Source organism: Berghia stephanieae, chromosome 12, assembly GCF_034508935.2.
Source record: "Berghia stephanieae isolate SIO BIC M18660-M18661 chromosome 12, UCSD_Bste_1.3, whole genome shotgun sequence".
NCBI lineage: Eukaryota > Metazoa > Mollusca > Gastropoda > Nudibranchia > Aeolidiidae > Berghia > Berghia stephanieae.
The window spans coordinates 32,210,876-32,221,553 of NC_088371.1; the positions used below are offsets into that span (position 1 = coordinate 32,210,876).

The 10,678-nt window shown below is 43.2% G+C and overlaps 2 protein-coding genes across 3 annotated transcripts in view; both read right to left on the bottom strand.

Annotated features, from left to right (window-relative positions):
* The window catches only part of LOC144958175 (uncharacterized), a 128,889-nt gene that overhangs the window by 82,687 nt on the left and 35,524 nt on the right, over positions 1–10,678 (bottom strand). The gene's annotated exons all lie outside the window — the stretch shown is intronic.
* LOC144958180 (sulfotransferase 6B1-like) overlaps positions 1–10,678 on the bottom strand; it is an 83,762-nt gene that overhangs the window by 50,814 nt on the left and 22,270 nt on the right. The window lies entirely within an intron of this gene.

Sequence of the window (10,678 nt, forward strand, 5' to 3'; positions counted from 1 at the left end):
GGAGGAGGGGAGGGGAGGGGAGGAAAAAGGGGAGGAGGGAAGGGGAGAGAGGAGGAGGCGGAGGAGGAGGAGGAGGAGGGGGGGAGGGGGAAAAGGGGGAGGGGAAAAGAGGCGGGAGGGAAGGAAGAAAAAGAGGAAGAAAAGAAAAAAAGGAAAAAGAAGGGGGGGAGGGGGGGGGGAAGGAGGAGGGGGGGGGGAGGGGGGAGGAGGAGGAGGGGGGGAGGGGAGGAGGGGAGGGGGGAAGGAGGGGGGGGGGGGGGGGAGGGGCGGACGAGGAAAAGGAAGGGGGAGGGGAGGGGCGAGGGACGAAGGGAAGGGGGAAGGAAGAGGAAAAAGGAGAAGGAGGAGGGGGGGGGAGGGGAGGGGGGAGGAGGGAGGAGGAGGAGGAGGGGGGGGAGGAGGAGGAGGGAGGGGAGGAAAGGAAAAAGGAAAAAGGGAGGAGGCGGAGAGGAGGAGGAGGAGGAGGGGGGGGAGGGGGGGGAAGGGGGAAAGGGGAGGGGGGAGGAGGGAGGGGAGGGGGAGGAGGAGGGGAGGGGGGAGGGGGGGGGGGGAAAGGGGGAAAGAGGGGAGGAAAAAAAAGGGAGGGGAGGGGGGGGGGAGGCGGAGGGAGGAGGCGGGGGAGGGGGGAGGGGAGGCGGGGGGAGGGGGGAGGAAGGGGCGGGGGGAAAGGGGGACGCCAAGGAAACCGCGAAGGAGGCGGTCCCGGGACCGGAGGATTCTTTTTTTCTTCTTTTTTTCTTTTTCTTCCCTTTTTTTCTTTTTTTTTCTTCCCTTTCCTTTTTTTTTTTTTTCCCTTTTTTTTCCTCCCCCCCTTTTCTTTTTCTTCTTTTTTTTTTTCTTCTTTTTCCCCTTCTTCTTCTTTTCTTTTTTCCCTTTTTCCTTTTTCCTTTTTTCCTTTTTCCTCCTTCCCCCCCTTCTTTTTCTTCTTCTTCTTCTTTTTTTTCTTCTTCTTCTTCTTCTTTTCTTCTTCTTTCTTTTTTTTTTTTTTTTTTTTTTTCTTTTTTTTTTTTTTTTTATTTTTTTAAGGGTCACATCACAAAAGTATAAAACGTGTTATCTCAGCAATAATTTATCAACATATCACGACAGACTTCCACCATGGGAATGGAAAAGTGTTCTATCTGTGCCCCAGTCAGTGTGTCCCTATAGATAGTGATAGCTTGGCTAGGAAGCTGACATCATTGCCACCCAGAAACATAACGAACCAACACACAAAACTATGTGTAACCTTAAACGTTCATAGTCTGGTTAATACAGTTAAGTGAGAATTACTCAATAACGCAGATGGCAAAAAACAATAACAAAGACCAGAGTGACGTCAACTTCTTACTATCTATATGGTGTTGTGTCGGAATGGAACGGATGGTGAAAATAAATACATAATTACATAGTTTAAAGAAAGATTCACAGATACAAGATGCATTTCTCTAGCATTATTGCCTCTTTTAAACACTGCCTTATGGTTTAGCGGATATTGCGCAATAAAAATGAGCCAAGATTTTATGGGGGGGGGGGGGGGGGTGGGTTTTTTTTTTTTTTTTTTTTTTTTTTTTTTTTTTTTGCTTTGTTTTGTATTTTAGATTGATTTTTGGAGAATATGGTAAAAAATAATCAATTTTCTAGAAGTAGAAGTCTCAAAAACGACATAAACGGTTCAGTGACGTCAACCGCAAACCTTCTATATGCACAAAAGTCAGATTGTTGGAACTCATAGCAGGGTGCAATCATTAAAACGTGAGCATTTATACAGCGCAATATCCACTTAACATGCTCAAAGTGCTTTACAAGGGGTCCTTGGCCAGCAGCAATACTTTAGGTGTGGTACGAGAAAAAACGCCTGATAAACGACATTACAATTTTTTTCCAGAGACAACGCTGGTGCCAGGTGCTCATTTTACACCGGAGTACGGTGAGAGAATGCGAGTAAAGTGCCTCAAGGACTCAACTACGAGTATTCGCCGCTCAGAGCGGGACTCGAACTCTGGACTATCCAGTCCGAAAGCGAGTGTTGTACCACATGACCACATAGCCGCACAGTTCTGATAACCAAACGCAGTTAAGGGCTTGATTTAACAGTGTTACAATAGTAGATAATTTTCGTTTTGAAAGTATTTCCATTACATCATTGAGTCCATAAAAATTTGGGTTATCAGACATGTGTAACAAAGTACACATTGACTCATAGTCATAGCCATAGGTTTGTTATGCATCTATTTTTGGACTACACTCGTGATGACGTCATCATTGTTTAATCTCCAATCCTAGAAACCAAAACATTCACTTAGCAGACTGTAGCCTAGAATCTAACTACAGCGAGACCAGGGGCCATTTTTATGAACGCGGACGAGCGGACGAGCGCTTAGTCTCTGCCTTTAGTCAATGACTTGAAAAAATCGGATTTCATGTGAGCTGACCAAGCAAGTCCGTGACTAAAATCTGACATGGCGGTTTTTTTGCGAAAAAAAAATCCCAAATTTTGCAAGCTAAAAACAGCAATATTTGAAAAAAAAATTGCAAAAATTTGCGATTAATTTTCCTAAAAACCCATAATTAGTTCATGAAAGAGGAAGGTATTTGTTTGTTTTTAAGGGTTTCACGGCGCTTGCAACAAATGTAAGGTCATATCAGCGCCAGTAAAAAGGTTTGTAAAATGTTTGACGACAAAAACAGCGGAACATCTATGAAAAAAATCCTAAAATCCCGGAATTCAGCGGATGATTATCATCACTGGTCCCGACTAAATCTTTTTTTAAATATTATTTTTTGGGGGCAAAATCTCGAAAATTTGCAAAAAATTGCTAATTTTTCGGCCGCAATGCAAATCAGCGATTTTTTGCCATTTTTTGCGGCCGCATCGCGGCCGCAAGCGATGCCAAAAATACAAAACAAAACAAAAAAAAAAGCCATGACAGTAAAATCACGGCACCTTCGGACTACGTTTGGCCAAGTTTTAGTAAATTGCCGAAGCAAGACTTCATGCTGAGTCTAGTTACTAGGAAAACGTCATAGCGTCATTAAGATAGCAGGTATTTTTAGATTGAGTGCGCTTCGATTCGGAAAAGAAAATACGTCGGCCGTTTATTGAAGAACATAGTATGTGCTACTTGGTTACCATTGCATATACTGTGTTTTTAAAAACAACGGCAGAAAGAATGACAGGCAGAAAATGTCCTGTTGCTATTGACAAATATATAAGTTGCAGATCGTCGAAAGTACACATTTTTGTGAGTAAAAATTTTTGTAAAAACAACTGAATCTATAGGCTCGGAGTTGAGAGTGAACGAGAGACTCCGACATCGAAGGATTTGCATCAAAGAACAACCAAAAAAAAATTATTAGAAAGTATAGTGGAGACAAAAGTTACTCTGTTGACTGAAATTATGTGATTAATCAGAACACACTTTCTGTTTTGTGTAATTATTATTTGTGTGTGTGTTTTTTTTTGTTTTTTTTTTTTTTTGTTTTGTTTGTTTGTTCAATTTCTTTGAGTTTCAATCTCAGTGTTCGTTGTTTCAATGAAACTGCCGTCGGCCTAAATATAGAATTGACATTCGACGATGGACATCATTGCAGTATATAACAGTCGACAGTCAATATCACGTGTGTTGCTAATTTCCTCTTTGGAAATATTTAGCGTTGTACGAATGAATGCATGTGTATCTTTCTTGCCTTCGTCTAGTAGAGAGGTTACCCGTACAAAATAGCCGAATTGGTCACCGTCCGTACAACGCCCACTTCTAGGCAAGTGACTAGCTAGTACGAGACTAGAAAGCGTTCATGAAATCCGATTTTTTTTTTTTTTTTTAGACACTTGCTTCGCTTGGACTTAAGACTAGCTACTAGACGAGTAAATTACTAAATCTAGTTCTCGTTCATGAAAGCGGGCCCAGGTCGTTACCACAAACACTCTCGACATCTCACGTCGGTGCTCATTTGTCTTAGGCCCGTGTCGTGTCGTGGTGTTGGTGCGTAGCTCTTGTCATCTCGTAGCCTGACACATAGGGTTATAATTCAAATTCAAAGCGACGATCACCAAAAGAAAGTGAACAAATGAGCTGTATTCAAGAGCACAACCAAAGGGATAACAATTTGTTTCCTTGAGGCATCCTTCCGTCTCAAGAAACGATGGTTTGAGCCCTGTATGACTTTGGTCTCATCAGTCTTGCTGAGAGCAGCGAGGGGTGTGACTCAGCAGCCCGATCCTTGCATGACAGCCTCTGTCGCAGTTGTTGCACACTGCACTACTAACAATATCTCGCTTATTTCAATATTATACAAGTGAGCTATCGGGGGCAGCGTGGCTCAGCGGTACGGTCTTTGCTTCGTACCCGAAAGGTACTGAGTTCGATCACCCGCCGTTGCTCTGTGTGGCCTTGAGCAAGTCACCTCGCCCCTAGCTCAATTTGCGGCGCTGCAGTGCGGCTAACGCCTGAATTATTCCAGTATTCCCTTGGAATAGACCCTAAAGACATATTTCCCCTATGGGAATAAAGGGAATTTTTTTAAACAAAAGAAAAAATGTAACAGTACATAATAAAGAGATGAATTGCAAGAAGGAAAAAAATCCAGGGTTGCCAATTGAGGGGGCAAAACTTTACTGAATTTTCCTGCAAACACATAAACCGACGACCCTTTCGTTCAGGGCATTGGACTCCAGTTAAAAGACATTATGTACTTACTTTTTTTCCGTTTGGAAGGTGATTGGAAAATATGCTGAGGGTTTATAACATACTGAATTCCGTAAATTTAGCGAAAATTGGCAACCTTGAAAATCACCTCCCAAAACTAACACTTTACATTTGACTGTTATTACCACGTCCAAAGATAAAGAAGGAAAGCAACTCAGGAACCAGATATAGGGGGATTTTTGCTTTGTTTTTTTTTTTTGTTTGCTTGTTTTTTAAAGGTTTTACAGCGCTTGCAATACATTTAAATCATTTCAGATCTCCAAAAATTCCAGTGGCAATGATGAACAATAAAAAGAAGGAAGACAATGGATAGTCAAAAGATTTATAGATTTATATTTGAAAGCACGCAAGAAAAAGTAAGACAAAAGGGAATGGTTCAAAAAGGGAACATGGTTCCAAGAAAAATATCCGTGTACTTAGTTTGAGATCTCCGAAATGTCTCATCCAGACGCAGGGTCCCACTGAACACACTGAAATTCAAATGTTTATAAACCATCATATATTTAAAACAAAAAACGTAAGAGGAACAGAGATATGTTTATTCTGTTTGTTTTTTAAGGGTTTTACGGCGTTTGCAACTCATTTAGGTCATATCAGCGCCAGTAAAAAGTTATAGTATTCCAATTAAAGCACCCAAGAAAAGGTAAGAAGGGAGAATTGGTTCAAATAGGAAAAAGATGTAGATGCCAAAAGCACACTATCAAAGTCCTTAGTTTGAGATCACCTAAATGTGTCATCCTGACACCAAGCACATGTCCCCACTAGGAGTATACACTCAAATGTTTACAAATCATATATGTAAACAAAACATAATACAGTGCATAACAGATATGATATACAAGACAAAAAACATCATCTGCCAAAACTGACTATACATTTGACTGTTTCCCTCCCAGCTAGGGTATCTAACCAGGGCCATGACAAAACCAAGTAATCTTATCCCAGGACAAAGAAATAAAGTATAGGTATAAATCTGACTGATTCCTTCTCAGTTAATGACTCCGGCCTGGGCTAAGGACAAAGTCAAATAATCTCATTCCAAGACAAAGACAGAAAGCAATTGTTTTTTTTTTTGTTTGTTTTGTTTTTAAGGGTTTTATGGCGCTTGCAACACATTTAGGTTATATCAGAGCCAGTAAAAATGAAGAAAATGAGATAGTAGAAAAATCTAGAAATACAATTAAAGCATCCAAGAGAAAGGAATACAAAGGGGAACTGGGAACAAATAGGGATCAGATGTAGATTCCAAGAGCATACCATCAATGTACTTAGTCTGGGATCACCTATAAGTCTCACCTAGACACAAGCACAAGGTCCAACAAAGAGAAATACACTCAAATGCTTACATTTCATTATACATTAAAAATAGCAAATATAATAATATATAACAGAGAGCTGATTTACAAGGAAAAAAATATCATCTCCCAAAACAATAACTATGCATTTGACTGTTTCCCTCTCAGTAACGCCAACAGGCCGGGGCCAGGACAAAACGAAGTAATCTCATTCCAAGACAAAGACAGAAAGCATGTTGGAAAACAGATATAAGGGGATAGAAGACACAGTATGTACCCCCCTGCCATTATGGGAGGTCAGGAACCCCGCCCAGGAAAACACAAGTGATCTCCTGTCAATCATGGGAGGTCAAAAGACGCCAGCCAGGTTGATATTGATTGGTTTGTTGTTTGGTTGGTAGGTTGGTTGCTTGGTTGGATGGTTGGTTGGTTGGTTGGTGGGTTGTTGTTTGTTTGTTTGGTTGGTTGGTTGGTTGTTATTTGGTTGGTAGGTTGGTTGACTGTCCGTTGGTTGGTTGGTTGGTTGGATGGTTGGATGGTTGGTGGGTTGGATGGTTGGTTGGTTGGTTGGTTGGATGGTTGGCTGGTTGGTTGGTTGGTTGGATGGATGGATGGTTGGATGGTTGGTTGGTTGGTTGGATGGTTGGATGGTTGGTTGGTTGGATGGTGGTTGGTTGGTTGGTTGGATGGTTGGTTGGATGGATGGTTGGTTGGATGGTTGGTTGGTTGGATGGTTGGTTGGTTGGTTGGTTGGATGGTTGGTTGGTTGGATGGTTGGTTGGTTGGTTGGTTGGTTGGTTGGTTGGATGGTTGGTTGGTTGGTTGGATGGTTGGTTGGTTGGTTGGATGGATGGTTGGTTGGTTGGTTGGATGGTTGGTTGGATGGTTGGTTGGTTGGTTGGTTGGATGGTTGGTTGGTTGGTTGGATGGTTGGATGGTTGGTTGGTTGGATGGATGGTTGGTTGGTTGGTTGGTTGGTTGGTTGGTTGGTTGGATGGTTGGTTGGTTGGTTGGTTGGTTGGTTGGTTGGTTGGTTGGTTGGTTGGATGGATGGTTGGTTGGTTGGTTGGTTGGTTGGTTGGTTGGTTGGTTGGTTGGTTGGTTGGTTGGTTGGTTGGTTGGTTGGTTGGTTGGTTGGTTGGTTGGTTGGTTGGTTGGTTGGTTGGTTGGTTGGTTGGTTGGGTGGTTGGTTGGATGGATGGTTGGTTGGTTGGTTGGATGGTTGGTTGGTTGGTTGGATGGATGGATGGTTGGTTGGTTGGTTGGATGGTTGGTTGGTTGGTTGGTTGGTTGGATGGTTGGTTGGTTGGATGGATGGATGGATGGTTGGTTGGTTGGTTGGTTGGTTGGTTGGTTGGTTGGTTGGTTGGTTGGTTGGTTGGATGGATGGATGGTTGGTTGGTTGGTTGGATGGTTGGATGGTTGGTTGGTTGGATGGATGGTTGGTTGGTTGGTTGGTTGGATGGTTGGTTGGATGGATGGTTGGTTGGATGGTTGGTTGGTTGGATGGTTGGTTGGTTGGTTGGTTGGATGGTTGGATGGTTGGTTGGTTGGTTGGTTGGTTGGTTGGTTGGTTGGTTGGTTGGTTGGTTGGTTGGATGGTTGGTTGGTTGGATGGTTGGTTGGTTGGTTGGATGGTTGGTTGGTTGGTTGGTTGGATGGATGGTTGGTTGGTTGGATGGTTGGTTGGTTGGTTGGTTGGTTGGTTGGTTGGATGGTTGGTTGGTTGGATGGTTGGTTGGTTGGTTGGATGGATGGATGGTTGGTTGTGGTTGGTGGTGTGGTTGGTGGTTGGTTGGTTGGATGGATGGTTGGTGGTTGGTTGGTTGGATTGGTTGGTTGGTTGGTGTGGTTGGTTGTGGTTGGTTGGTTGGTTGGTTGGTTGGTTGGTTGGTTGATGGTTGGTTGGTTGGTTGGTTGGGTTGTTGGTTGGTTGGTTGGATGGTGATGGTGGGTTGTTGGATGGTTGGTTGGTTGGTTGGTTGGATGGTTGGTTGGTTGGTTGGATGGTTGGTTGGTTGGTTGGTTGGTTGGTTGGATGGTTGGTTGGTTGGTTGGTTGGTTGGTTGGTTGGTTGGATGGTTGGTTGGTTGGATGGTTGGTTGGTTGGTTGGATGGATGGTTGGTTGGTTGGTTGGATGGTTGGTTGGTTGGTTGGTTGGATGGATGGATGGTTGGTTGGTTGGTTGGTTGGATGGTTGGTTGGTTGGTTGGTTGGTTGGTTGGATGGTTGGATGGTTGGTTGATTATTTGGTTGGGTGGTTGGATGGTTGGTTGATTATTTGGTTGGTAGGTTGGTTGACTGTCCCGTTGGCTGGTTGGTTGGTTGGATGGTTGGTTGTTTGGATGGTTGGTTGATTATTTGGTTGGTAGGTTCGTTGATTATTTGGTTGGATGGTTGGATGGTTGGTTGGATGGTTGATTGATTATTTGGTTGGATGGTTGCTTGGATGGTTGGTTGGATGGTTGGTTGGTTGGATGGTTGGTTGGATGGTTGGTTGGATGGTTGGTTGGTTGGTTGGATGGTTGGTTGGATGGTTGGTTGGATGGTTGGTTGGTTGGATGGTTGGTTGGATGGTTGGTTGGGTGGTTGGTTGGTTGGATGGTTGGTTGGTTGGATGGTTGGTTGGTTGGCTGGATGGTTGGTTGGATGGTTGGATGGTTGGTTGGATGGTTGGTTGGATGGTTGGTTGGATGTTTGGTTGGTTGGTTGGATGGTTGGTTGGATGGTTGGATGGTTGGTTGGATGGTTTGTTGAATGGTTGGTTGGATGGTTGGTTGGATGGTTGGATGGATGGTTGGTTGGTTGGATGGTTGGTTGGATGGTTGGATGGTTGGTTGGATGGTTGGTTGGTTGGTTGGTTGGTTGGATGGTTGGTTGGTTGGATGGTTGGTTGGATGGTTGGTTGGTTGGTTGGATGGTTGGTTGGATGGTTGGTTGATTATTTGGTTGGATGGTTGGTTGATTATTTGGTTGGATGGTTGGTTGATTATTTGGTTGGATGGTTGGTTGATTATTTGGTTGGATGGTTGGTTGATTGTTCGGTTGGTTGGTTGGATGGTTGGTTGGTTGTTCGGTTGGTCGGTTGGATGGTTGATTCGTTGTTGGTTTGGGTGGTTGGTTGTTTGGGTGGTTGGCTTGTTTTAAGGGTTTTACGGGACTTGAACGGATTTTAAAGGAATTCCACACAACCCGATGTTTCAAGAGTTAATAAAAAAAAAAGGCAACAATTTCATTTCAAAGAAGGAATAGAAAGCCGTAGAAGAACATTCTCGCTCAATGTTTTAATTCCAATGCATTGTAATTGTATTGATATATTATTATTACAGTCATTCATGTCAAGGTCAGAACACACAGGACAGAACACACGTCGGGCCTCTCAGGTCTTTGTAATTTGTAGTTATCCAAGACAATCAAGTTCCAAGTCAAATTATATTAAAATGTCACCCGTTCACTCAAATTGGCATTATGTCAAAAATGCACCCCCCCCCCCCCCCCAATAGATTATTCTCTGCATATTCTGAAAAAACAAAAACAAAACCAACACGTCATAAAAATATTGGCCAGAAAACTCATCCTTCAATTACCGATCGAAGTGACTATCATCTTGGCAAAGACTCTCAAACCTGGGATTTCATTTTTTTTTAATGAAAAAAAAGGGGGAAAAAAGCCCTTCAGAGCCATTAGTCCCATGGAGTTTATCCCGGTTTCTATAGCGTGAAATGGATATAGCAATTGCTTGCTACTCTTTCCATAGGACGCTAGTCTATCGCAAAGCACTTTCCGCCATATCTAACAGACCCAGCTACCCAATTACTGCTGGGTGGACAGGGGCGTAAATAAAATCTCGACTGCACCGGGATCGATTTCGGTCCATTTGCGTGTGAATCGAGTGCTCTATCAACTGAGCTATCGGGACCCCAGAGGGTTATTTTAATCGATGGATAATTATGGAGGAGTTTTCTGGACAAGACTTGACATTCATACGAGTTATTTGATCAGAGCGGGCCAGTTTGTAGTAGATTAGATTAGACACCATTTTGGATTTTTATCTCTCTAAAATTAAAATATTTACATTTCCAGCATCTTCATCGCCCTGACACAAAGTGTACATATTTGCAGGTCTGATAGATAATCCAAATCGTTATATTATGGGCCTACTGTTATGATGGAAATCTCTCTCTCTCTGTCTCACCCTCAACACACACACACACACACACACACACACACACACACACATCGTAACGTGGGCAACCTTATACACTGTACATCTGTACACACGCACCCACCGTCTTACTGAAGCCTTCGGGAATTCATAAAACAATCCAAATTCAATAGAGTTATAGAGCATGGTTAGAAATGTATAATACAACAAAGATTAAGATGGAGAAAAATCCTGTCAGTTCATATAAGCATTTTAAGAGAGGGAAGGAGAGATAGAGAAAGAGAGAGAGAGTGAGAGAGAGAGAGGGGGGGGGAGATAGACAGGAAAGAGAGTGTGTGAGGGAGTGATAGAATATGAGAGAGAGAGAGAGAGAGAGAGAGAGAGAGAGAGAGACAGACAGAGAGAGAGATAAAGAAAGAGAGAGAGAGAGAGAGAGGAGAGAGAGGAGAGGAGAGAAGAAGAGGAGAGAGAGAGAGAGAGAGAGAGAGAGAGGAGAGAGAGAGGAATTGATGAGAAGGTCCAATATTTA